We start from the raw sequence: 26,828 nt of genomic DNA, 5'->3' as shown, positions 1-26,828 counted from the left end.
AACTCCAAAGTAATTCCTGATGTTCTCTTTGAAGGTGGTGGATATATGGTCAAGATCATATTGTGGAAACTGGTTGGGTTTGATCTTCTCCTGTAACTTTGTCTTGAAACTTGCATATGAATAATGCTAAGGCAGTGATGGCTAAGCTTTTTGCCATTGCGTGCCAAAAGCGTGTGTCTGTGTGTCACATGCCCCCACGCATGTGTGTCACATGCCCCCACGCATGTGTGTCACATGCCCCCACGCATGTGTGCACAACTCCCCCCCTTGCTTTTGGCATGTGATGGCACGGTGGACCTGGGCTCCAGAGGCTTTCTAGCAGCCTGGGGAGGGCAAAAACAGCCTCCCCCACAGAGGCCTTCGGGAGGCCAGAAACGGCCCATTTTCCAACTTCCGGTTTGTGCGTTGGACCGTTTTTCTCCCTCCTGAGGCTTTAGAAAGGGAGGGAGAAAAATGGCCCAATGTGCAAACCAGAACTTCCGGTTTATGTGTTGGGTTGTTTTCCGCCCTCCGGAGGCTTCGGGGAAGCTTCTGGAGAGTGAAAAACAGCCAAAATTGAAGGCTGAAATCAGCTGGCCATATTACTGGAGAAGAAGCTTCACAAGATTAGGTTGACAACTCTTAATGCCTTTTTGGTATTGCTGTTACAGTGAGCTCTGGCACTTAGATTATTTGAGATGAGTACTCCAAGGTCCTTGACAGAGTGAGGGTCGTCTACGAGGTCATATCTGCCTACATGCATAGCTTGTATTTGGTGTTCTGATTTTTTTTTGCCAGTATGTAAGCCAGAGCATTTGTTGGTTGAAATTTGGAGTTGAAAATTGTTTGACCATTCTAAATAGATAAATAAATAAATAAGACTTGACTGTAATCTCAGGAGGGTTCGGGCCAAGGGAATGCATATATCCTGGCCTTCCTTGATCTGTCAGCAGTCTTCAGTACCTTCAATCATGGTGTCGTTGTAGACTGGCTTAGTGCACTGGTAATAGGAGGCATTATGTTGCAGCGGTTCTCTTCCTTCCTCCGGGGCCAGTTCTATCTAATATGAGTGGGGGAGATCTAGCCCTGGACCTTTGCCTTGTGGGAACCTCAGAGCTCTGCCCTCTCTCTACTTCTTTCTAACATTTACATGATGCTGTTGGGGGATGCCATCCATCAACAGCATGGGCTGCAGCAGTATCAACATGCTGCTGACACTCTATTGCTGTGATGGCAAACCTAGGGCACACGTGCCACAGGTGGCACACAGAACCCTCTCTGCTGGCACACCAGCCGTTGCCCCAGCCCAGCTTTACATTGCATGCGCATGCGCGTGCCTCCTGCTGGCCAGCTGGTCTTCAGGTCTCTGACACGCACGCACAGGGGGTGGGTTGCATGTGGGGGACATACATGTGCATGCACGGGGGGCACTTGCACTGCATTTTAGAGCCTCAAACAGTGTCCCGCGTCCCATTTTGGCTTCCAGGTTGGTGCAGGAAGCTTTCTAGACTCAAAGTAGGGTGCGGGGGAAACGGCAAAATCTCCATTCCCACCCCACTCCAGGAGAAGGAAACTGCAAAATCTCCATTCCCACCCCACTCCAGGAGAAGGAAACTGCAAAATCTCCATTCCCACCCCACTCCAGGAGAAGGAAACTGCAAAATCTCCATTCCCTCCCCCCTTCAGGAAAAGGATGCTGCAAAATCTCCATTCCCACCCCACTCCAGGGGAAGGAAACTGCAAAATCTCCATTCCCACCCCACTCCAGGGGAAGGATACTGCAAAATCTCCATTCCCTCACCCTACTCTGGGGCCAGTCAGAGGTGGTATTTGCAGGTTCTCCGAACTACACAAAATTTCCGCTACTGATTCTCCAGAACCTGTCAGAACCTGCTGGATTTCACTCCTGCCATCACTGCTCTATTGCATATCTCAGTCAGGAAGCTCAGGGGAAAAAATCCACTAAACGTTCTCCAGAAACGAATGAACGTTTCCTCAGCACCTCTTAATATACGAGGGTAGCGAATGTATACACATGAAAAGCTGTTGAGAGAGGCTATCTGTTAATAGGGGGATGTTTGCTAAGCATACCAAAAGCACAACATTCACTTGAGCTGCTAAATGACAAGGAATGCATTCGAAGAAATTAAGAAAGGATTTCCTGTCAGGCAGACACTAAAATCTTATTTAAGAAAACAAGGGGCTTGCAAAGAGGATATGGCTGCTCACAGGGGGTGGGGGTGGGGCGGAAAATGCCCTCCTCGCTTTGGGTTCTTCAAAGGTTTATTTGACTGAAAGGGAACAGATCTTTCTCTGACTCTCCAGCGAAGTCCCCAAAGGTCCATTCCTTCAAAACACTCTTGAAAATGAGCCCCGTCCTGAGACGGATACGTACGCGTCTCCCTGCCAGCAACTTTCAGCACAGGCCACATGAGAAAACGCTCATTTAAACTGTGTCAATGATAGGCCACGAGTCAGAAGGCAGCTCCATTTCAGAGGCCAATTTTTCAGCATGTGTTTGAGTAAGCACACACCTCACAGGAGCCTCGGGCTCCTTTCTATCAGCATGTCTGCATGTGCCCAACAGACCTCTCAATGGGCATGGTGTTGGCCAGAACCCTCAGAAAGAAGCAATAGAGATTGTGGGTCAATGGAGCTATTGTGCTTAAGAAGAGGGATTCATTGCCTCAGGCCATTAATTCCAATATTTTAGTGTAGGGATCCTTTTTTTTTTACACAATCTTCAAACAAACCTCTGTATCTTGGCAGAGTGGTTGGGTCCTGTTGTAACCCTAGTGTGAGGGCAGGACAGTTTCATTGTAAAGTCTGGTGTTATTTTTATCATATGAGCAAGCTGCTCCAATCCATTGCTGTTTTGAGGATGCCCTTTGCCAGGGCTGTCCAAACCTGGGAACTTTAAGACTTGTGGACTTCAACTCCCAGAATTCCCCAGCCAGCATGGCTGGCTGGGGAATTCTGGGAGTTGAAGTCCACAAGTCTTAAAGTTCCCAAGTTTGGACACCCATGCCCTTTGCCATGTCAGTGCCCTCTAGATTTAAGATTTGGGAACTTCATTTATTTCAGTCAGGTGAGTTAGGGCCTGGCCTGAAACTAACCGATGGCCTCTAATAGGCAAACTCTTAATATTCTTTTTTTCTGTCTATCTTCTGGGGGGCTGTGTGTCCTCTGTGTTAAGTCCCACAGTGCTTTCCCTCTTTGGTGAGTTGTGCTCACCAAAATTTCATTGTGGGTACCATAAGCTTCCTCTTTCTTAAGAGCAAATCAGTGGTGGGATTCAATTATTTTTGCTACCGGTTCTGTGGCCGTGGCATGGCTTGGTGGGCGTGGCAGGAGGAAGGATACTGCAAAATCCCCATTTCCTCCCGATAAGCTGGGACTCGGTAGGCAGAGAATAAATGGGGGCGGGGCCAGTCAGAGGCAGTTCTCCAAATTATTCAAAATTTCCACTACCACTTCTCCAGAACTAGTCAGAACCTGCTGAATACCACCTCAGCAGCAAATGTACCTCCTGCAGTACAAAAACTACTGAATCAGTAATTACATTTGCTTGAATTAAAATCAACAGGCCATGTTCAACATGCAACTGTCTAGGTCTATTCTAGCCACCGAAGCACCGTTAGCTTTCACCATCATCTCCATTACCAAATTTCTTCTCTTTCTGATGTTAATGTATCATCCTGGATTTGTTTAGACTCCCCACCCTTATTTCCCCACCTCAATTCGATATTTGCTGCCCTCTATTCTCCCACGAGCACTGAGTCCTATCAGAATTTAAACTATTGTCTATTCCTAGCATTCTATCAACAAGGTGTAGTGAGGAGCGTTACTAGATATTGTTTTATGAGTTTTTGCATGGATGCAATGATATTTAGAAAGACAGCAATATGCAATAGGGTAGGGTAGGGTAGGGTAAGGTAGAGTAGGGTAGGGTAGAGTAGAGTAGAGAGTAGAGAGTAGAGTAGAGTAGAGTAGAGTAGAGTAGAGTAGAGTAGAGTAGAGTAGAGAAGAGAAGGAGAAGGAGAAGGAGAAGGAGAAGGAGAAGGAGAAGGAGAAGGGAATGGAAAAGGAGAAGAGGAGAAGAGAAGAGAAGGAGAAGAGAAGGAAAAGGGAAGGGGAGAAAAGAAGAGAAGAAGAGAAGGAGAAGGGAAGGAAAGGGAAGGAGGAGAGGAGAGGAGAGGAGAGGAGAGGAGAGGAGAGGAGAGGAGAGGAGAGGAGAGGAGAGGAGAGGAGAGGAGAGAAGAATTTCTAAGTCACAACACAGGACTGCAAAGGCTCTGGAAAGGAAATGTAACCTAAGACAGCTTCAAAACTTCCCCATTGTGCCAGTTGTATGCATCTTCTATGCCTCTTCCTGCCATATTTCCACTCATATTTCCAGGTTTGGGGAACATCTCTCGCTAATTTTTAGGAGACCACCAAAGTTATAAAAACAGAAGCAAAATAAATAAATAAAATAAATGTAGGCAACAGAGGTTCTCCTTCAGTTAACTCAGTGATGATTTACTTCCCTTTTGCCTCCTGCTACATTTGCTTTCGTTTTCATTTCATTTGTCAAAAGAAAGGAAAGCAAAGCTACAGGTATTATTTTATAAAAGAGAAGGTTTTCTCCAAATTCCCGATGAACGGAACGTGCTGTTCTTGCATGCATTTCATCGTGAGGTGGCCGACGGTTGAACATGAACATTCTCTGTCTTTCATTTTACAAACTTCTCCCCAGCAGTCTGGAGCCTCTCTGGCTTCCTAGACTGCTGTGAAGCCCAAGTGTAAACCCTTAGGAATAAATTCTCCCTCTCCCCTTTTGAGTTTTTAAAGTAATGGTGCTTTTGTGACTGCTAAAGTGGAGAACTGTCTGAGTCGTTTGGAGAAAAAGTTCGCGGAGTTTCCATGTCCACAATTTTGGTGGGCAATTTTGAAAGCCATTTGTGTGTAACTTCAACGTAGTCTTAGTACTAGGACCCAGATGAAGGTAAAGGTGCCAAGGCGATGTCACAATATTCCACAAAAAGTCACCATGCCTGCCACTTCTCTGCATAAATTGCATTTAAAATCTCTTGACACATAAGACAGCTTCTTCTTCTGTTCAGTATATTCATCTTCCTCCTATCCAAGCATACAATGACTGCCTTTTTGTAAAATTAGCAATAGCACTTAGATTTGTTGTTGTTGTTGTTTGCGAAGTCGTGTCCGACCCATTGCAACCCAATGGACAACATTTCTCCAGGCCTTCCTCTCCTGTACCATCCTCTGGAGTCCATTTAAGCTCATGCCGACTGCCTCGGTGACTCCATCCAGCCACCTTATTCTCTGTCATCCCTCCTTCTTTTGCCCTCAATCTTTCCCAGCATTAGGCTCTTCTCCAGTGAGTCCTTCCTTCTCATCAGGTGGCCAAAGTATTTGAGTCTCATCTTCAGGATATGCCTTCTAAAGAGCAGTCAGGGTTGATCTCCTCTAAGACTGACCAGTTTGATTGCCTTGCAGTCCAAGGGACTCACAGGAGTCTTCTCCAGCACCAGAGTTCAACTGCCTCAATTCTTTGGCACTCAGCCTTTCTTATGGTCTTATATACCACTTTATAGAGCTTTACAGCCCTAAGCGGTTTACAGAGTCAGCACATTACCCCCAACAATTTTGGGTCCTCATTTTACCCACCTCGAAGGATGGAAGGCTGAGTCAATCTTGAGCCTGTTGAGATTTGAAATGCCAAATTGCAGGCAGCTGGCAGTCAGCAGAAGTAGCCTGCAGTACTGCACTCTAACCACTGCGCCCCTGCTGCTCATAGTCAGCAGGCTGGCAGTTACCAACATTAATGTTTTGAACAGGATTATGAAACTTCTGCGTCTCTGTGAACCCTCAATTAGTTTTGCCCTGACATGATTGGCAGAACAGAGAATCCATTCTTTAATCTTACCCAGAATATATTCAAAAACTATATTTATGTCGATTTCAGTTGAAATCCAGATCCTGCATCTCTCGGCTGCTCATTAAATGCTGGAGTTTGGATTAATAATTTCCTTCATGGGTGTGAAATGCCAACATGCCAAAAGAATGCGGAGGCCTGGAGCCCGCATACAAAAGACCAAACCATTCAGGGTAAATCAGACTGAAAATGCAGATGCACCGGCCAAAGTTCACTACTTCCCAATTAGTGTCAGGAAATAAAATGTCAGCATTATTTGGAACGGTGAGCCGAGGAAGAGAGAGGGAACATTCAGATGCAGCCACGTAATTTTACCTAACCTGAGATCAGGCCCATGATTGTGAGAAGGGGACCTGCAGCCTAAACGTTCCCCCCTTATCCTTACCACGGCTTATTTGCAGCTATACAGTAGTGACCAAAATTGTGGAAACCTTTTGGGGAAAGTGTATTTTTGAGTTTTGAGGGCTACTAACCACTTTATTTTGGAGTAGTACCATAAAATTATATATCAATGGAAATATAATTTAATCAATGATGCAATGTAACAAAGTTTGTTCAATTGTCTGTATTCTAGGGAAAGTTATAGCCAAATCTAGCAAGCAACGAAGCCCAGTTAATAGAAGCAATCGTTCCATCTTGGTTTCACGTTATAACAGCTGCAGAACTAAAAGACTTGGTCCACTCCATGGGAAGACGTTATAAGGCCGTAATTCATGTTAAAGTATTAACTGACATTTTTCTATATCTCGCTTTTTCTATGGTGATACTTTTTGTATATCTTGTTTCACTTTTCTTCTTTATAACTGCTATTCTGATAGCAAATCCTTCAAAAATGTTATTGCATTACATTCTTGATTAAATTGTCTTTCCATTGATATATAATTTTAGGGTACTATTCTAAAGAAAAGTGGTGTTATTAGCCATCAAACCTCAAAAATAGTACACTTTTCCCAAATGGTTTCCACAATTTTGGCCACTACTGTAAATGACTGCAGTTAAGACCTTCAAAGGACTGATGAACGGCACTTTAGGGACTGGGGAGGGGGCCTTTGCAGTAGGCGGGAGCCGAGAATCCAATCCCACCCAGCCGTTTTGCATAAATAAATAAATCATTGCAGGGAGAACAGGAGGGCTTGCTTTGGGAAACAGCGTGTAGCCAACTCATCGGAGACAGTGTGTGTGAGTGTGTGTGTGTGTGTGAGAGAGAGAGAGAGAGAGAGGGAAAGAGAGAGAGAGAGAGTGAGAGAGTGTCATGTTACAGAGAAATCAGGAACAGTCACACTGCAATGTGCAATCAGTTGAGAATTACCTCTCTCTAATGGGGACCTTTACGCACAGGCTGTTGCCTATTCTGCCCAGGATCTGACCATCTGACCAAGAGGGAGGGAGGAAGAAAATCAGCAACAATAAAAGAAGCTTAAAAAAGAAGAAAGCAACAACAGCAACTTTGATCCAACTCTCTTTTCAAAAGAACTTTTTTGAAGTTTGATATTTTTTCCCCCTCTCTCTTTGGGACAACGCACACACACACACATCCATTCCTTCCCCACCACTTGGTTCTACATCCATTTTTAATATATCCTTTCTTTGTTTGTTTGCTACCTGTCCTTTTTTTTGCTTCAGTGGCTCTGGGAGTCTTCTGGATGGTGCTGCCCCTTCCTGCATCTCGGACCGTGTGCTTCTGAGAGGAAGACCCCTGCTTTATTTATTCAAGTATTTATTTATTTATTGCCTCTCGGGCCAGGGAAGGAATGGTGGTAGAAGAGAAGAGCTGGAAAGGGGCTGCTCCTGGTAGCTTGGAGACGGGCTACCTCGCACATCCCAGGACGGGAGGAGATAGAGAAAGATGCTGTACTAGGGTACCTCTGCTGCTGAGCTCGGGGCTGCCTGGAATCTCTTTACTTTCTCTGGTGCTGAGCCTCTTGCTGTACTTCAGGACATCAGATCTGCAGTCCAGGGTTTCTCATTTGGAGGCGGACAGATCCACTCCGCTCCCTGCCGCCTGCCTCTCCGCAGACCAAATGGAGACAGCTATTTTGGGAAGAGTTGACCAACTGCTGGCGGAGGTCTGTGCTCTTTCATTTTCACATATGTGTACTAAGCTGCCTGTGGCCTCTGTACAAAGTCAGGTTTTTTATTCGGCGGGATGCATTTAAACAAATGATGCATTGGAGAAAGTATCTCCGAGTGCCCAAAGCGGGAGAATTCTCCAGCTTCTCCCCTTCTCTGGTGTTTGGGATTTCATGTCTGTTTGCCTGAGCTTTCCTTAGACAGCTTGAAATTAGATTATCCTCCTGCATGCTGCTCCTTCTCTGAAATAGATAGGTACTTTGAGCAATTCATTAGGAGTATAACTACTGAAGAGATACATTCACCCATTTCTATGTAGCCAACTTGGCTTCATGGAAGTCAGTTGCATGTGGGATTTTCCTACAATGGGGTTTATTTCTTCATATGCTGGGAATGTCTGCCAAATGGAAATTGCCACTTAGCCTGGTGATCCTAAGGCAGTGGTCTCCAACCTTGGCAACTTTAAGCCTGGCGGACTTCAACTCCTTGGGAAATTCTGGGAGTTAACGTTTGCCAGGCTCAAAGTTGCCAAAGTTGGAGACCCCTGTGTGGAGGTGAACAATACACACCACTTTTAGGCAGGATGGAAATGTAATAAATGCAGAATAAATAATGTTTTGCAAGCTTAGGGGCGTAATAATTTCTATCAGATTCTGGGCACCACGTTTATTTTAAAAATGAAGATTCAGCACAAGTGACTTCACGATGCAACTGATGCAACTTCACACCCGGTGACTGGAAGCTTTCAGGATTGATAGTAGCCAAATTGAAAACAGTCAGCAGCACCACACAAAGTGTATAATTTGAAGACAATGTGATTCAATAAGATATCCAGCAAGACAATTGCTAGCAACAGAAGCCAAATGCAGTCTTGAGAGCGGATCAGATTAATGGGGAAACAAATGGGATTAGGCAGCTAGTAAGAGGCACCTCAGTTCCTTCTTGCTTGCTTAGCCAGCTGGGAGAAGAGATTGCTCTGCTTTGCCATCCAGATTCCTTGTTCGCAGATGTTATTTTGGAAACTAATATGGGACACAAAGAAACAATGTCTTGGCAAGGCTTTACTAAGAGGAAGAAGAACTATTGCTGAGAACCTCATGGGGGGGTTGGTTGGTTGGTGGAGATTAACAGTGAAATAAGAGATGGTCTGTTTACAAAATCTCTGAGGAGTTGGGACAATGCATAAATAAGTTGCAATGCCAGAAATTGGCAGGACCACCTACAGAGCTCCAAAGATTGGCTGCTCCAAGCCAATCACAGGAGAATTCCCACCACTCCACTCTGCCTTGGTAATGTCTGTCAGGTTTACTGATGGTTACGTACCACCATTCTCACCTCATCAATCAGATGAGCAGATGGAGCCAGTTTACACATAGTTGGACCATGAGTTCATTTATGGTCATCATAGAGCAGTGCCTCTTTTGGGTTTCAGGCAAAAAGTTCCTTCTGAAGAACTTTTTTAGCTGGGGATGAATGAGTCCAAATCTTTGGAGAATCTGTGTTTCAGTCAGGGATAAAAGGCAGATCAAGAAATTACTAAAAAATGGGATCCTTAAAAGAGTAAGAGATGATGGATAAGAAGGAAAATGCTAGAAGAGAGATATAATTATAGGGTAAAAACTAGTATTAGATATATAAAGAGTTAGATCAGTAGATGGGAATGTGAAAGTAGATAATTTGATAATATTACTAATTTTGAATGTAATTTGAACGATGTTGGGAATTTAAAAATATTAATGATTGGGAAAGAGGAATTCATGAGATTATTTGGGGTGGGGGGGGGTGAAGAAGAAATAAGGCAAACATATGGAAAAATTGTTTTTTAAAAAAGAAGATGAAATATAGGACATAGTGAGGTTAACTATGTATAAAAATAAAATGAGAAAAGATAAAGAGAATAATATGATTGAAGTTGGCATATCAAAACTATGGTCAAGAATGATAAATTTGTAAAGATTAGGTGTTTAGTAATGATACGTAATCTTAAATGAATTAATGGGAAAAAATAAAAGATTGTATAAAAGAGATGAATATTAATGGAAGTGGGGAAATTAGAATATACTGAAATTATGATTAGAAATAAGATGTATAAAATGTGACGCAGTCAACACTCTGTCCATAAAGTATGTATGATGGGGAAAAGGAAAATTGCAATAAAACTTTATTTTTTTTAAAAAAAAACACCATCATGATATCTGTAGGCAGCATGTCTCCTCCAGGTGGCATCCTTGGGGACTAAAATAAACAAAATAGCCCAAAATAAAGGAGATTGTCAACATTTATAATATGGTTGCGTTCCCTCTGAAATCTTGGAATCAACTCTTTGTAAACCTAAAAAGATTAGTTGATATAGTAGGATAACATATTTGTGCAAACCAGGCTTACAATGACATACACAACAATTGTTTTCCACAAAGGAGAATCAATTAGGAATAAGGTTTCCCTCTCTGTTGAAAACAATGATATCATTTGATTTAAATAGCTAGAATCTAAAAGTTAGGGTTATCATATTCTCCCCCAGTCCTCCATTCTGACAAGCATGTTATACTGGAACACTGCCATGAAGTATTATGTGTAAAAAATGTGGATGTAAATATTTCAGACCTATAAACATCAGAAAAAAAAGATGGTCCCCCCCCCCAGTTCATCATGGGTGGAAGAAAGTAAGAAACCCTTTAGATCACTTGACAATTGAAAAATGCTGTATTATTATATTCTGCTTTGTTGAAATTATTTCTTGGAGATGTCTGATATCTGATAAATGCCATTCATCCTGTGTGATAATTTCGGTGGGAACTATACAACTTGTAGCTCCTGCCATATAGTTCTGATGGAATTCATTTTTCTTGCTTAGTGCCTAGAGCCGTGATGGCGAACCTATGACATGCGTGCCGGAAGTGGCAAGCAGAGCAATCTCTCTGGGCACGTGAGCTGTTGCCCATTGCTCTTCCAGGTTCTGACATGCCAGCCAGCTGGTCTTCATGCACGTGGGAGCACCGTAAGCCAGAAGAGCTTCTGCCCTGGTCTTCCAGTTTCTGGCATGCATGTGTGCACAAAGACGAGGTGGCCGATGCGCATGGCAGAAACCGGAATATCATCTTCCCGACACGCACGTACGCACTAGGCAGCTGCTCTTCCAGTTTCCAGCATGTACATCTGCACTGGTCACCTGGTCTTCCAGTTTCTGACATGCATGCCTGTGCAAAGATCAGCTGGTCGGTGTGCATGCTGGAAGATCATCTTCCTGGCGCGCGTGTGTGCCCCGGGCGGCTGCTCTTCTGGTTTCTAGCACACGTTCACACAGGCACTCATATTTTGGCACTCCGTGCCGAAAAAGTTCGCCAAGACTGGCCTAGAGATACATTCCCATGAAATGTTCCATGGATCATAAGTTTAGAATCCAGATGGTGTTGGTGCAGATTATGGATGGATCTGTGCAAGACAATTGAGCTAATTTACCTTGTAGCCTGGCCCAATGAACTACCACGACAGTTCTATGATATCATCACACACAAGGCAAAGGCTTTAACACAGTTATTATTTGGAGCAGCTATCCGTCCATAGTCTAATTTTAGTCTGCTGGAACCTGTTCAGTCCAAATTCCTCAACTCCATATTTGGTACCCCAGAACGCATCTCAAATGTAGCTATTAGGTAGAAACAGGGCTGACCAATGTAAAAACCAGAATTAGGCAAGTGCTATTTTATTATTGGCTTGAATGTATAACTTGTCTTCTCAGGAAGTCCCTTAAGCCATTATTATGGGCCTTCTCAAACCATTTTACACAATCTTTATCAGTCCAAACTGAGCTGTCCCAAATTTGAACTAATAGCTGGTTAAATGCCTATGGAGATTCTCAGTCATCCAGGTGATGGTTGTCCAAAAGGTGATTTTACAAGAGGCAACTGGACTTTCTTTGTTTTTCCTTGAAGACGTTGAGCTGAAGAATGAGATGAGAAGCAAAACATCTTTAAAGAAAAACCAGAAAGTCCAGTTGCCTCTTGAAAAAGCACCTTTGGGCTAATTGCTGGTTACCAGACACAAATCTTTTGATACAAAATTTTTGGAAGCCGTTTGCCCATGCCTTCTTCTTCCTAGAGCTGATAGAGAGTGACTGACCCAAAGTCACCCATCTGACCAGGACTAGAACTCATGGTCTCTTGATTTCTAACCTGGAGTCTTAACCACTATAGATAAGTGACTTATGACCAGTCACTTAACGACTACATAAAGTTATGATGGACCCCTCCAAAAACCACACCCACATCCATAAACAAGTGATCACATTTTGGGCACTTGGCAATTGGCTCACCTTTATGGACATTTGTATCATCCTGCAGATTTATGACCACCAATTTCAACATTTCCTGCCAGTTTCCGGCATTTTTTTTTTTACAATACAATACAATAGTAGAGTTGGAAGGGACCTTGGAGGTCTTCTAGTCCAACCCCCTGCCTAGGCAGGAAACCCTATACCGTTCCAGACAAATGGCTATCCAACATCTTCTTAAAGACTTCCAGTGTTGGGGCATTCACAACTTCTGGAGGCAAGCTGTTCCACTGATTAATTGTTCTAACTGTCAGGAAATTTCTCCTCAGTTCTAAGTTGCTTCTCTCCTTGATTAGTTTCCACCCATTGCTTCTTGTTCTGTCCTCAGGTGCCTTGGAGAATAGCTTGACTCCCTCTTCTTTGTGGCAACCCCTGAGATATTGGAACACTGCTATCATGTCTCCCCTAGTCCTTCTTTCTCTTAAGCTAGACATACCTAGTTCCTGCAACCGTTCTTCATATGTTTTAGTCTTTATATATTTACTTTATATATTTACTTCTTTATATATTTACTTTATATATTTACTTCTTTATATATTTATATATTTACTTCTGTTTTCCAGCAAAAAAAAACCTCATTGGGTAAAATAGATTTGCTTAACAACCACAGCATTTCCTTAATGACTGCCACAAAAAAAAAAGTGTAAAAATCAGGTCCACTCGTGTGATGCTTTGTCTTATGACTGCTGTAACTTATAATTGTAATTCCGGGCTCAGTTATTGTCAGAGTATATTCATAGACTGGAATAGACATGGCAACAGGCCAGCCAATGGGGACTGTTTAGAAACTGAAACATAGTATTTGTTTGTATGGGCCCATAAGACACGTTTGGAATCTGGGCATGGCTTAGACTGGCTGAACTGTATATAAGAGTTGGTTTGGCCTCTGTAACTTTGCAGCTTCTGTACAATATATAGGCCTCTGGATCTCTCTACTCTGTAATGACTTGCTTCTATGAATATTGCTTCTCTTTTCCTGATTTTGTATGCTGACTTCTGCTGCATGGTATTGTGTATAAAGAAGTTTCTTATATATAATTGAATCCTGCTGAAGTTCATTTACTTGTGGGCTGGCCAGATGTGCTGCACACATTCTGACAGTTATGGACATAAGTCGAGGGCTACCTGTACACCTGTCTGGTTCTTAAAGTGCTCTATTTAGCACTCACTACAATTACAGGGTAGATATTGTAAACTTTCAAGGACTCGTGACCTCTTCCCTTTTCAGCACGTAAGAGAAAGAACCAATAAGGCATTTTCTTTTATATTAAGGGTTTTATATGAAATTGTGTCAACATTTTATTTTTTCATGGAGCAGCAGTTCCTGGACAAACAGACACGTTCCATGTCAACTTTCTGCTTCCTGATAGATATTTTAATAACCTACATTGTTGCAAGGGGACGCAGTGGCTCAGTGGCTGAGATGCTTAGCTTGTCGATCAGAAAAGTCAGCAGTTTGATGGTTCGAATCCCTAGCGTCGCATAACCGAGTGAGTTCCTGTTACTTGTCCCAGCTTCTGCCAACCTAGCAGTTTGAAATCATGTAAAAATGCAAGTAGAAAAATAGGGAACACCTTTGGTGGGAAGGTAACAGCGTTCTGTGTGCCTTTGGCGTTTAGTCATGCTGGCCACATGACCACAGAATTGTCATCAGACAGCGCTGGCTCTTTGGCTTAGAAATGGAGAACGACTAGCACATATGTGCGAGGTGAATCTTTATCTTTACATTGTTGCAAAGGTTTGTTATTTAAGACCAAGATTTTGGCAGGGGATTGATAGATTTAAGATAGATAATGGCATATATTTATTCGTGCTCATCTAATTTTGATCCTTTCTTTTTATGTAATTTGCTGACTAAGCGTTGTGGTAAATAACCTTGGAAGGAATCATGGTAGAAGACTAATTTTCTTCCACCCTGCTTATTTTGGGGGGTGTTAGAAAGGGGATAGAGGAGGGTATACCTCCGTGCCCTTAACATCTGCTCTTCAGTATTCACAAAGCACATGATGTAATAAAATATTGCCATTATCATTATTTCTCATCCTCTGAGAACATTGATTTTTTTTCTCCCTCAATTAATCATGTATTTTTTTAGGAAGAACAAACAGATGGCAGAATTTGAAAGCAGAAAACATCTTTCCAGGCTGGTGCCTTCCAGATGTGTGCAATGAAACTTCTAGTCATTCACAGACAGGGTGGCCACCAGTCAGTGGTGGGATTCAAATAATTTAACAACCAGTTCTCTGTCCTAATGACCAGCTGGGTAGGTGGGGCACAGTGGTCATGTGACTGGGTGGGTGTGTCCAATTCAATGTCACTCACATCAATAGGCGCTTCGCGTTGGCTGTTACAATATAATAAGGGTTAACCGGAGAGGCGGTTTCTGTAAGCAGGGCAATAAAGATGAGGCTAGAAACAACACCAGAATGTTTCCTTCCTGCCTTCCTTACAGGATTAGCTCTGTAAAGTGGGGGGAAAAAAACAAAATGAGATTTCTTCCAACAACCGGTTCTCCAAACTGCTTAGGGAGTTAACAACCGGTTCTCCCGAATAGGTGCGAACTGGCTGAATCCCACCACTGCCACCAGTCATCCTGGATGAGTTGTTGGAAGTCGCAATTCCGCCTAGCTTGAAGGGCACTGGGTGTGTTGCTGTGCGTGGGCAGGCTGGTGAGAGTGGCAATATTTAGATGAAGAAACACAGAAATGGAGTCCAGGAGATTGGGCCCATCAGCCATGATACAATGTAAGATATAGGCTAAAGAGCCATGGCGGCGCAGTGGTTAGAATGCAGTATTGTAGCTACTTTTGCTGACTGCCAGTTGCCAGCAGTTCAGCAGTTAGATTCTTACCAGCTCAAGGTTGACTCAGCCTTCCATCCTTCCAAGGTTGGTAAAAATGATGACTCAGATTGTTGAGGGCAATATGTTGACATTGTAAACTGCTTACGGCGGGCGCAAAACGCTGCGAAGCGGAATATGTCTAAGTGCTATGGCTATTAGTGTTAACAGTTCTGAGGTTATAAAATAGATCCTTATTTTAAATGAGAGAAGTTTGAGGACGCTATTTTTATAGAATACAACAGTATTATTATTATTATTGTTGTTGTTGTTGTTGTTGTTGTTGTTGTTGTTATTGTTATTGTTATTGTTATTGTTGTTGTTGTTATTATTATTATTATTATTATTATTATTATTATTATTATTATTATTCGATTGTATCACAGCGGCCAGTTGTTTCGCCGGATTTGGCATTGATTACTAGTCGGGCCCCACCCAGGGGTCTAGGACGTCGTAACGTATTTTCGTAATATACGTTAAGATCCAAGCAGTGCAGCTTTTTGCATTTGACCGATGGTGATTTTGTCAAGTTTTAACTGTTTTAAATGTAATTCCAGTGCTTTTGGAATAGCACCCAGTGTGCCGATTACCACTGGAATTACCACTGCTGGTTTGTGCCATAATCGTTGAATTTCAATTTTTAAGTCCTGGTATTTCGCGATTTTTTCATGTTCCTTCTCGTTGACCCTGCCATCACCTGGTATTGTGATGTCTATGATTGTAACCTTATTTTTCTCAACCAGTGTGATGTCTGGTGTGTTATGCGCCAGTATTTTGTCTGTTTGTGTGGCTTATGTTCCCACCAGTTTGTTGTTGTTTTAATATTATAATTTTTGCACAAATTCCAGTGGATCATTTGTGCTACTGAATTGTGCCGCAATTTATAATCAGTCTGCGCGATTTTTTTACAGCAGCTGAGTATGTGGTCAACAGTTTCATCAACTTCTTTGCAGAGCCTGCCTTTGGCATTATTATTATTATTATTATTATTATTATTATTATTATTATTATTATATACTTTAGTCATTAAACATGAAACTCAGCCAACTGAATATTCAAAAATGCATCACGAATACCATTGTCTAGTGCTAATGTTGATACGGGTTGCTGCCAGCATCCTAGGTATCAACCAAGTACCTTCTTAAAATATACAATGTTCCAAGCAGCACAGTTTTTTGCAGTTCCGCTGGTGTTATTGCAGGAAGCTGCAATTTGTTGATGGAATCTTATAAAATTCTTGGACATGGTACCAAGTGCCCCGATGACAATGGGTATCACTGCTACCTGCTTCATCCATAGCATTGTAGTTTCGATGGCCAGGTCGTGCTATTTCATTATTTTTTCTAGTTCTTTTTCTTCAACTCTGGCATCTTCTGGAACAGCGATATCAATAAACTGCATGCTTCGCCCCTCTACAACTGTGATATCTGGCATGTTGTGTTCCAATTCATGATCGGTCTATATTCGAAAGTTCCACAAGAACTTCATCTTGTCATTTTCAATAACTTTTTTGAATTTACGTTCCCATGACTTTCTGGATACAGGTAAATCATATTTTTTACATAATGACCAGTGGAATAACAACAACAACAATAATAACAATAATAACAATAATTTCACAAACTGACTACCTACAACGCCATGAACAAGTTGCTAAAATCATTCACTGGAAATTGTTCCAGAAGTTTGCATTTGAATACAGTACAAACCACTGGGAACATCAGGTTGAAAAGGTTCTAGAGAATGAAAAAGTCAAGATCTTGTGGAATTTCAGAATCCAGACTCACAGGCACTTGGCCTACAACACACCTGCCATAACAATAGTTGAAAAGAAAAAAGTTTGGTTCATTGACATTGTAATACCTGGTGATGAGTGAATTGAAGATAAGCAGCAAGAAAAAATCACAAAGTACCGGGACTTGCAAATTGAAGTTGAGCAACTGTGGAAAAAGAAATTGTGCATTGTCCCAATTGTAATTAGAGACCTTGGAGCAATACCTAAAGGCTACCTTGCTATTTGGAAATTCTAAGTTTATCGGATTTGAACATTCTGATTCTACAAAAAACTACTCTACCTGGAACAGCTTATATCCTCCAATGTTACTTTAACAGTTCCTAGGGCCTTGGTTAGGGCTCGAGCTGTTGAGCTACCAACCAGCCCCAACACCTGTGAATCTCACCAAAGATTAACATAATAATAATAATAGTAATAATTTAGCCAAGACATTGGTATGCAGTTTGGAATTGACAAATGTGCAACAATGGCAAACAAGGCAGACAAGGTCCTAGAAGATGATGGAATACAACTTGAGAATGAAGAAATGATAAAGGCAGTAAAACCAGAAGAAGGCTACAAGTACTTGGGGATTTTAGAGGCCTCTGACTTAATACATAATAAAGTCAAGGAATTAATCTCAGCCAAGTACATTCAATGAATTCGCAAGACATTAAAGTCCAAACTGAATGGAGGAAACATCAAAAAAGCCATAAATACCTAGGCTGTATCTGTAATTTGATACTCTGCAGGAATAATTAACTGGACCCAGATGGAGTTGGACAATTTGGACAGAAAAACAAGGAAGCTTATGACAATGAATCATGCTTTGCACCCTAAAAGTGATGTTGACCGATTGTATTGACCAAGAGCAGAGGGTAGTCCTGGACTCCTACAAGTAAAGCAGACTGTGGAAGAAGAAAGACACAGCTTGAATGATTACATCCAGAAAAGTGAAGAACCAATGATTAAGGAAGTAAATAAAGGAGGCCTTTTGAAATCAACTAAGTTAAAAGCTGAATATAAGAAAGAAGTAATTGAGAAGCGAGCTGAAAATTGGAAAAACAAAGCTATGCATGGCCAATACTTGAAAAGTATTGAAGGCAAAGCTGACCAAAAACTAACTTGGAACTAGTTAAGATCAGGACTACTGAAAAAAGAAACAGAAGGCTTTATTTTGGCAGCTCAAGAACAAGCCTTAGCCACAAACTGCATGAAGGCAAAAATTCAACATGTTACCACCAACAGCAAATGTTCTTGAGCTGCTTTATTTTGGCAGCTCAAGAACAAGCCTTAGCCAATGTTCCCTTTAATTTTTTTTCAATGTGAGCAGAAAAGTATAGTGTTTGAGCGGCACATTTTCATGCCTGAGCACCCGAATTTTTTTCACAGATGTCACCTAAGACCACAACGAAATCAGTATTATTTGAAACTCAAAGTTATGTTTCTTCAAGGTACACGCTTAATTCAAAGTGTTATATAATATCAGTATCACTTAACAACGCTCCTGCTTAGCAACCAAAATGTTGGCTCAGAAACTCTGGCATTTGAAGCATGGAAGTCTTAAAGCTGTCAAGTTACAAGATCCTTGCACCCCTAATCCTTTAGGGAAAAAAACCCCAGGGGTCTTCAAACCTGACAGCTTTAAGACTTGTAGACTTCAACTCCCAGAATTCCTCCTCCAGTCCTGTTGGCTCAGGAACTCTGGCATTTGAAGCATGGAAGTCTTAAAGCTGTCAAGTTACAAGACCCTTCCACCCCTAGAAAAAAAATCTGACAGCTTTAAGACTTGTGGACTTCAACTCCCAGAATTCCTCCTCCAGTCATGTTGCAGCGACGTCATCTGCATGGATCTGCTCCATCTTTGCTTTCTTCATTGTGGGCAGGGCTACTGCTGAAGATGCCGACGAGTACGAGTTGCCACCAGAATAACTGCTGCTACCTCCTCCTCCTCCTCCTCCAACAGAATCACCAGATTTGCTCCTGAGCTCAGCGCTGGGTTACCTCTGCCCCCTCCCCCTCCTCCGTGCTTTTGAGGAGCCATGAGGCTTTTTTTCCCCTGCTCCCCCCCCCCCGGCTTCCTACTGGCTCCTGCAGCGTCATGGCTCCTCAAAAGCACGGCAGAGGAGGAGGAGGGGGCAGGGGTAACCCAGCGCTGACTGAGCTCAGCTGCTCCGAGCGGAGGGGAGGCGCCGCTGCCACGCGCGGAGATGCCGGCTGGAGCTTTGGCGGCTTCATCTCAGCCGCAGCACCGGGCGGCAAATCCGGCAGTGCTGCCTGTTAGAGGAGGAGGAGGAGGAGGTGGCAGGCAGCAGTTCTTCCGGTGGCGGCGGGGGCTTTGGGGCTTCACAACTAGCTTCAGTCGCCCCGTGCTCCTCAAAGCAAGTATGGGGAAGTCCTTTGCGGGCGGCCCGTTCTAGCTGCCTGCAAAGGACCTCCCCAGCTTCCAAAGCCTGTGGCAATAGAAATCACTGCGCGGCAGTTGAAAACTGCTGCGCGGTGTTTTCTTGCCACCTGCGCGCTAGCGCAGCCGCACACCTTAGAGGGAACGTAGGCCTTAGCCACAAACTGCATGAAGGCAAAAACTCAACATTTACTTTACTTTACTTTACTTTTATTTAGACTTTTATACCGCCCCCTCTCCCCAAAGGGACTCGGGGCGGTGTACAGTCAGATAAAAACACATCAATAGATAGAAAATACAAACATAAAACATAAAAGAGGGGGCAATAAGAACTGTACAAAAAGTAAAGCAGTTAAAAACAATTTTTAAATAACCCTAAAAATACCCAATTAAAATATCTGCCAGGAGGTAGAATAAGACTATGAAGGGGCCAGGCCGGCTAAATGGAACAGGTGAGTCTTCAGTTTTTGTCGGAAGGAGCGGAAGTCGGTGGTGGTTCTGATATCGGGGGGGGGGAGGTCATTCCAGAGGGTTGGGCCCATCACAGAGAAGGCTCTACTCCTAGGCGCCGCCCGTTGGCATTGCTTAGTGGACGGCACCCGGAGGAGTCCTTCCCTGTGAGAGCGAATCGGTCACAGGGAAGTGTGTGGTAGGATGCGATCCCGCAAGTACCTAGGTCCTGAGCCATGGAGCGCTTTAAAGATGGTAATTAACACCTTGAAACGCACCCGAAAGACCACAGGCAGCCAGTGCAGCTCGCACAGGAGCGGTGTTACATGGGAGTACCTAGTACTCCCCATAATAGCCCGCGCGGCTGCGTTCTGGACTAGCTGCAGTCTTCGAGCGCATCCCAAGGGAAGCCCCATGTAGAGGGCATTGCAGTAGTCCAGCCGAGACGTCACCAGTGCATGAGTGACCGTGCGTAGGGCATCCCGGTCCAGTAGGGGGCGCAATTGGTGCACCAGGCGAACCTGGTGGAACGCCCCCCTTGCCACGGCTGTCAATGGTCATCCATTGACAGCCGGGCATCTAGGAGGACGCCCAAATTGCACGCCCGTTCCACAGGGGGCAATTGCTCGCCCCCTATGGTCAGTGATGGAATCAACTGACTGAACCGGGGTGCCGGTAGCCACAGCCACTCAGTCTTGGAGGGGTTGAGCTTGAGTCTGTTGTCCCCCATCCAGACCCCGACGGCTTCCAAACACCGGGCCATCACCTCGACAGCCTCGTTGGGGTGGTCTGGGGTGGAAATGTACAGCTGCGTATCATCAGCGTACAGATGGTACTCCACCCCAAAACCACGGATGATCTCCCCCAGCGGCTTCACATATGCGTTGAACAGAAGGGGCGAGAGGACCGACTCCTGAGGCACCCCACAAGTGAGTGGCCTTAGGATCGACCTCTGCCCCCCTGCCAACACACATTGCGTCCGGTCGGAGAGGTAGGAGCCGAACCACCGCAAAATGGTGCCTCCAACTCCCATCCCCCCCAGCCGGAGCAATAGGATACCATGGTCGATGGTATCAAAAGCCACCAAGAGATCTAATAGGACCAGGATAGAGGAACAACCCCTATCTCTGGCCCTCCGGAGATCATCGACCAACGCGACCAAGGCCGTCTCCGTGCTGTGTCCGGGCCGGAAGCCGGACTGGCGTGGGTCTAGATATTCGGATTCCTCAAGGTGTCGTGGAAACTGCTGTGCCACCACATTCTCTACAACCTTCACTAAAAAGGGAAGGTTGGCGACTGGACGATAATTAGCTAGCTCCGTCGGGTCAAGGGAAGGCCTCTTGAGTAAGGGCCTCACCAACGCCTCTTTCAAGGCGGCAGGTAAGGACCCCTCGCTCAAAGAGGCGTTCACCAAGCCCAGTAGCCAGCCTCGTGTCACTTCCCAGGATGCCAGTACCAACCAGGAGGGACACGGGTCCATTAAACATGTGGTCGGTCGCAGCCGTCCACGCAACCTATCCAAATCCTCGGGGGCAACAGAATGAAACTCCTCCCAGAATGGTCTCACAAGACTCACTGTTGGCGGCTCCTCTGGTCCACTGAAGGGGGCCCATCCGCTCCGGATCTGAGCGATTTTGTCCTGCAGATATTCCCCAAACTCCTCTGCTCTGCCCTGTAAAGGGGCTTCCCGCGTCCTCTGTGATAAGAGAGAGCGGGTCACCCGAAACAGGGCGGCAGGGCGGTTAACGGCAGACGCAATAAGAGTGGCACAATGTCTGCGTTTGGCCACTCTTAATGCCACAAGGTAAGTCCGTGAATAGGCTCTTACCTGTGTTCGGTCAGATCCGGAGCGTGAGGACCTCCACCTGCCCTCTAGGCGTCTCCTATGGCGCTTCATCACCCTCAGGTCCTCGGTAAACCAAGGAGCCCGGGTGGGTCGTCGCCGCAGGAGAGGCCGCAAAGGCGCAACTCGGTCCAGGGCCCCAGCGGCCGCCCTATTCCAGGCGGCCACTAGGTTCTCGGAGCGAGAGCGGGTCAGGGCTACAGGGAATGGCCCAAGCTCCGTCTGGAACCTATCCAGTTCCATCAGGCGCCTTGGGCGGTACCAACTTGGACAGTTTGGTTCCGCCTCCTCGCGGTGGGGGGTAGCGCCAGGGAAGTCCAGCCGGAGACATGTTACCACCAACAGCAAATGTCACCTCTGTAATGAGAAAGATGAGACAATCAACCACTTGATCAGCGGGTACAGCAAAATTTCACAAACTGACTACCTACAACGCCATGACCGCGTTGCTAAGATTATTCACTGGAAATTGTGCCCAAAGTTTGGATTTGAGTACAGCAAAAACCACTGGGACCATCAGGTTGAGAAGGTTTTAGAGAATGAGAAAGACAAGATCTTGTGGGACTTCAGAATCCAGGCTGACAGGCACTTGGCCCACAACACATCTGACATAACAATAGTTGAAAAGAAAAAAGTCTGGTTCATTGACATTGCAATACCTGGTGATGCACGAATTGAAGATAAACAGCAAGAAAAAATCACAAAATACCGGGACTTGCAAATTGAGGTTGAGCGACTGTGGAAAAAGAAATCATGTGTTGTCCCAATTGTAATTGGAGCCCTTGGAGCAATACCTAAAGGGCTACCTCGCTATTTGAAAATTCTAAATTTACCTGACTTGAACATTCTGACTCTACAAAAAAACCACCCTACTTGGAACACCTTATATCCTCCAACGTTATCTTAACAGTTCCTAGGTCCTTGGTTAGGACTCGAGCTAATAATAATAATAATAATAATAATACCGACTAGTAATCAATGCCAAATCCGGCGAAACAACTGGCCGCTGTGATACAATTGTATAATAATAATAATAATAATAATGATAATGATGATGATGATGGTAGTGGTGGTGGTGGTGGTTGTTGTTCACACAGTCAGACAAATGTTTAGATTTAACATTTTTGTACATGATCAAGTCCTTCTCAAGGATGTTGTTCTTTAGCAATAGCACTTATATACCACTTCACAGTGCTTTACAGCCCTCTCTAAGCGGTTTACAAAGTCAGCATGTTGCCCCCAACAATCTGGGTCCTCATTTTACCCACCTTGGAAGGATGGAAGGCTGAGTCAACCTTCAGCCTGGTGAGATTTGAACCGCCAAATTGGAGGCAGCTGGGAGTCAGCAGAAGTAGCCTGCAGTACTGCACTCTAACTACTACGCCACCACAGCTCATAATAGTATCATTGCAGTATGTAATCTGTTTTAATTTAAAGGTGTCTTTTGATTGTGCAATGGCATAGAGTCTATCACCATTGTCCAGCTACTGTGCCTTCCACTCTGCCATTGGTCTTTGCCCAAAGCCTCTGATGCTTTTACTGACTCCTGTTATTTCTAGGCACATGGTTATCCAATCACGCGGCCTGCCTTCTTGAAATCAAACCAAGCTACATTCAGGTTGCTCTCCCTTTTCTTGCAGTTTTCCAAAATCATCCTGTCAAATAGGTGCTGATCTTTTCCTCCTCTGCTGCTTGAGCTGTTTATCATTATTTCACCTAACTCTCCTAGTACAAACTTAGTACATATAGTATATGACTCTGGGTCACATCCCTGGCTACAGGGGTGAAATCTAATTCCCACCCCCAACTGGTTCTGTGGGTGTGGCTTGGTGGTGGTGGGTCATGTGACTGGGTGGGTGTGGCCAGGTTTTTTTCACTTTCAGCTATTTTTTTAGATAGCTCAAACCGGCAAGGAAAAAATGCTTTAAAAAGATTTTTAAAAAGCTTCCAACAATCATGTGGATCAGCTGTGAGCCATGTGATCATTGGAACCTTTTAAAAAAGCTTTTAAAGGCATTTTTCCCCCTGCTGGAACCAGCAGGGAGGCGGAGAGGAGGGAGACAAACCAGGAGGATTTCACCCCACCTGACTATCTATGTTTGTTTAAAGTACATTATCCTCTCACACTGTGAGCCCAGCTTCTTCTGAAGAAAAAAGTGACACTAGGCTTGGATCTTTAGAGACCTTGGTCACAAGTAGCTACAAAAAGGAGCCCGAGAAGATGTGAGGGAGAGCGCCTCAAAGTTACAGGGAGAAAGCCAAATGGAAGGTTGGTAGGAACAAAAAGGATGTGAAAAGATGTGTCAGAAATGCCAACACAAAATAGAATGGCAAGAACAAAATCTCTTGAGGTACACAGAGACATATATATTTATTAGATTTACACACACACACACACACACACACACACACACACACACACACACACACACACACACACACATATATATATATATATATATATATATATATATATATATATATATATATATATATATATATATATATTTGTTTTCGTAGATTTTCACGGGTGTAAGTATGCTGGTCTTGTTGTATTTGGGTTTTTTCCCATGTAAGGTTGAGATTGTCTTGGCGACGTTTCAGCCAGGTCTCACTCGCCATCTTCAGGCTGGGTTTGGGGCTTAAAGTGTGATAGGAGCTGCCGTCCTTCTATAAATCTTGGTGGGGGTGTGTAGAGTGCTGGCTTTGTTTCAGTAAGTGGAATGATTGGTTGTGTGGTTGTATCATGATTGGTACATTGGTGCTGATTGGTGCTGGCTGTGTGTCTATTGTTATTTTGTGTTGTAACGGCCTGGGTGGTGGGTGGGGCTCGTTTGTTGACTAGGGCTGGTTTCCAGATGTCTGGTAGGCGTGAGGTATCATCATGTTTATTCATGTTGTGGGTGTGTTTCTCTATTTCGATAGCTTCCATAATTATTCTCTTGTTGAAGTGTTCTGTTTTGGAGATTAACCTGGTTCCTTCAAAATTAATTTCATGTCCTGTAGCTTTAAGGTGCTGGAAGAGGGAGAAAGTTTTTTCTTCTTTTCTGACTCCGTTCTTGTGTTCTGCGATGCATGCATTTATTCTCCTGTTTGTTTGTCCTATGTATGTTGCAGAGCAGATTTTGCATGGTATTTCGTAGACTCTTTGGTTTTCTAGCTGGATTTTGTCTTTGGGTTTCTTAAGATGTTGGCTATTTTTTGGTCAGTGTTGAAGGCTGTCTTGATATTGTGTTTGTGGAGAATTTTGCTGATTTTATCTGTGTGCCTTTGATGTAAGGGAGGAGGGCGATGCCGTTATCTTGTTCTAGGTCTCAGTTTTGGGGGGGAGTCTCCCTTTGGATTAGGTTGGTAATTGTTTTTCTTTGGAATCCGTTGGAGATTAATACATTTGTGAGTTTGTGTAATTCAGTTTTCAGGTGGTCTTTGTCAGCTAGCCGTTTGGTTCTGGAGATGAGGGTCTTGGCTACAGAGTTGATCTGTGTAGGGTGGTGATGGGATTGTGCATTTAAGTAGCGGTTGGTGTGTGTTTTTTTCCGGTAGATAGTGTGTCCTAGGGAGCCATTGGGTTTTTTGTAGATTAGGACATCCAGAAAGGGAAGTTGGTTGTTTGCTTCTATTTCCATGGTGAATTGTATTTTGGGGTGTAGGCTGTTGAGATGTGTGAGGAAGTTGTCCAGTTTTTCTTTCCCATGTGGCCAAATCACGAAGGTGTCATCAACATATCTAAGCCCGAGTTTGGGTTTGTGTTCAGATTTATCTAAGGCGTTAGTTTCAAAATGTTCCATGTATAGGTTTGCAATGCTGGGTGAAAGGGGTGATCCCATGGGTGCTCCTTCTATCTGTTTGTATCTTTGTCCATTATGGATGAAGTATGTGTTGGTTAGGCAGTGGTTGGTAAGGTCCAGGATGTGATTAGGGGGGTTGTGTTTGTTCTGGATAGCTGTCAAGGCTTCTTTTATAGGAACTTGGGTGAAGAGGGATATGACATCGAAATTCACAAGTAGGTCACTGGGTTGTAGGTTTTGTTTCTTTATTGTTTCTATGAAGTGGAGTGAGGTGATGGATTCTGCGTAGGGTTGGAGTTGTTTGGTGAGGAATTTGGCAAGATTCTGTAGAGGTGAGCCTATGGAGCTGACTATGGGTCTGAGTGGTATTCCTTCTTTGTGTATCTTGGGGAGGCCATAGAGTTTGGGGCATCTGGAAGATTTCTCTCTGGGGATGATTCTTTGCTGGATCTCTTCACTGATGGGAGAGGTTTTTATTTTGGATTTGGTGGTTTTTTTTCCAGTAGGTGGTGGGGTCTGTGTTTAGAGGCTTGTAAGAGGGGTCTTGGAGTAGGTTGGATAGTTTGGCTTGGTAGTCAGACGTGTTCATCACCACTGTGTTAGCTTTGTCTGCTGGGAGAATGATTATGTTGTTGTCTTTCCTCAGGTTGGTGAGTGCTATTTCTTCTTGTTGTTGTAAGTTGCTTCTGGGTGGATTACTGGAGTTAAGGACGTTGCTGACTGCAACTGGAGTCGGGGCAACTGAATGGAGCTGGGTGTTTACTGGCCGGATGCCCTTCCTGTTGCCAATGCAACCACTCATTTAATGGATTTCTATCATATCTTTAATTCAGGACTCAAGGCAGCATGCAAAGCACTCCCCATATTTGGCTGCAGGAGGTAATGTGGGCTGAAACCAAGTCACCCGGTGAGCTTTCTTGGTTCAGGATGGAGCAGAACCTGGGCCTCCCTCTTCCTAGTCCCACACCTTCAAAGTTATGCCACATTGGCATCAATTGGTGACATTTCTGAACCAAGGGTATCTATTGACAGTTACCGTATTTTTCAGAATATAAGACACACCTTTTTCCCTCAAAAAAGAGGGTGAAAATCTGGGTGCATCTTATACACTGAATACAGCATTTTTGGCCTCCCAAAACCCTGCCCCCTTCATCAAAATTGCTGTGCATAGCCTTTAAAAGGCTTCCAGAGTGCTCCTGGGGGCTGGGAAGGACAAAAATGAGCGAAGGAATTGGCCATTTTTGGCTCATTTTTTCCCTGTATCCCCCAGGAGCACCCTAGAAGCCTCCTAAAGGCTATGCATACCCTTTTGTTGACAAAAAGGCTCCGTTTTTGCAGAAAACAGGCCATTTTTGGGAGGTCTGCATAGTGCAAAACCTTTTTTTAAAATTTGCCTCTTCAAAATCTTGGTGC

At 44.0% G+C, this 26,828-nt stretch overlaps 1 protein-coding gene across 1 annotated transcript in view; it reads left to right on the top strand.

Annotated features, from left to right (window-relative positions):
• The first annotated feature begins 7,225 nt into the window (after positions 1 to 7,225).
• COL13A1 (collagen type XIII alpha 1 chain) overlaps positions 7,226 to 26,828 on the top strand; it is a 259,152-nt gene continuing 239,549 nt past the window's right edge. Inside the window, exon 1 of the mRNA XM_081955236.1 lies at positions 7,226 to 7,983. The gene's annotated coding sequence lies outside the window, so the exon portion shown is untranslated. The remainder of the gene's footprint in view (positions 7,984 to 26,828) is intronic.

Source organism: Natrix helvetica (assembly GCF_964273705.1).
Source record: "Natrix helvetica genome assembly, chromosome: 5".
Taxonomy (NCBI): domain Eukaryota; kingdom Metazoa; phylum Chordata; class Lepidosauria; order Squamata; family Natricidae; genus Natrix; species Natrix helvetica.
Note: the sequence above shows the minus strand (reverse complement) of the source record. Positions and strands in the feature narration are given on the sequence as shown.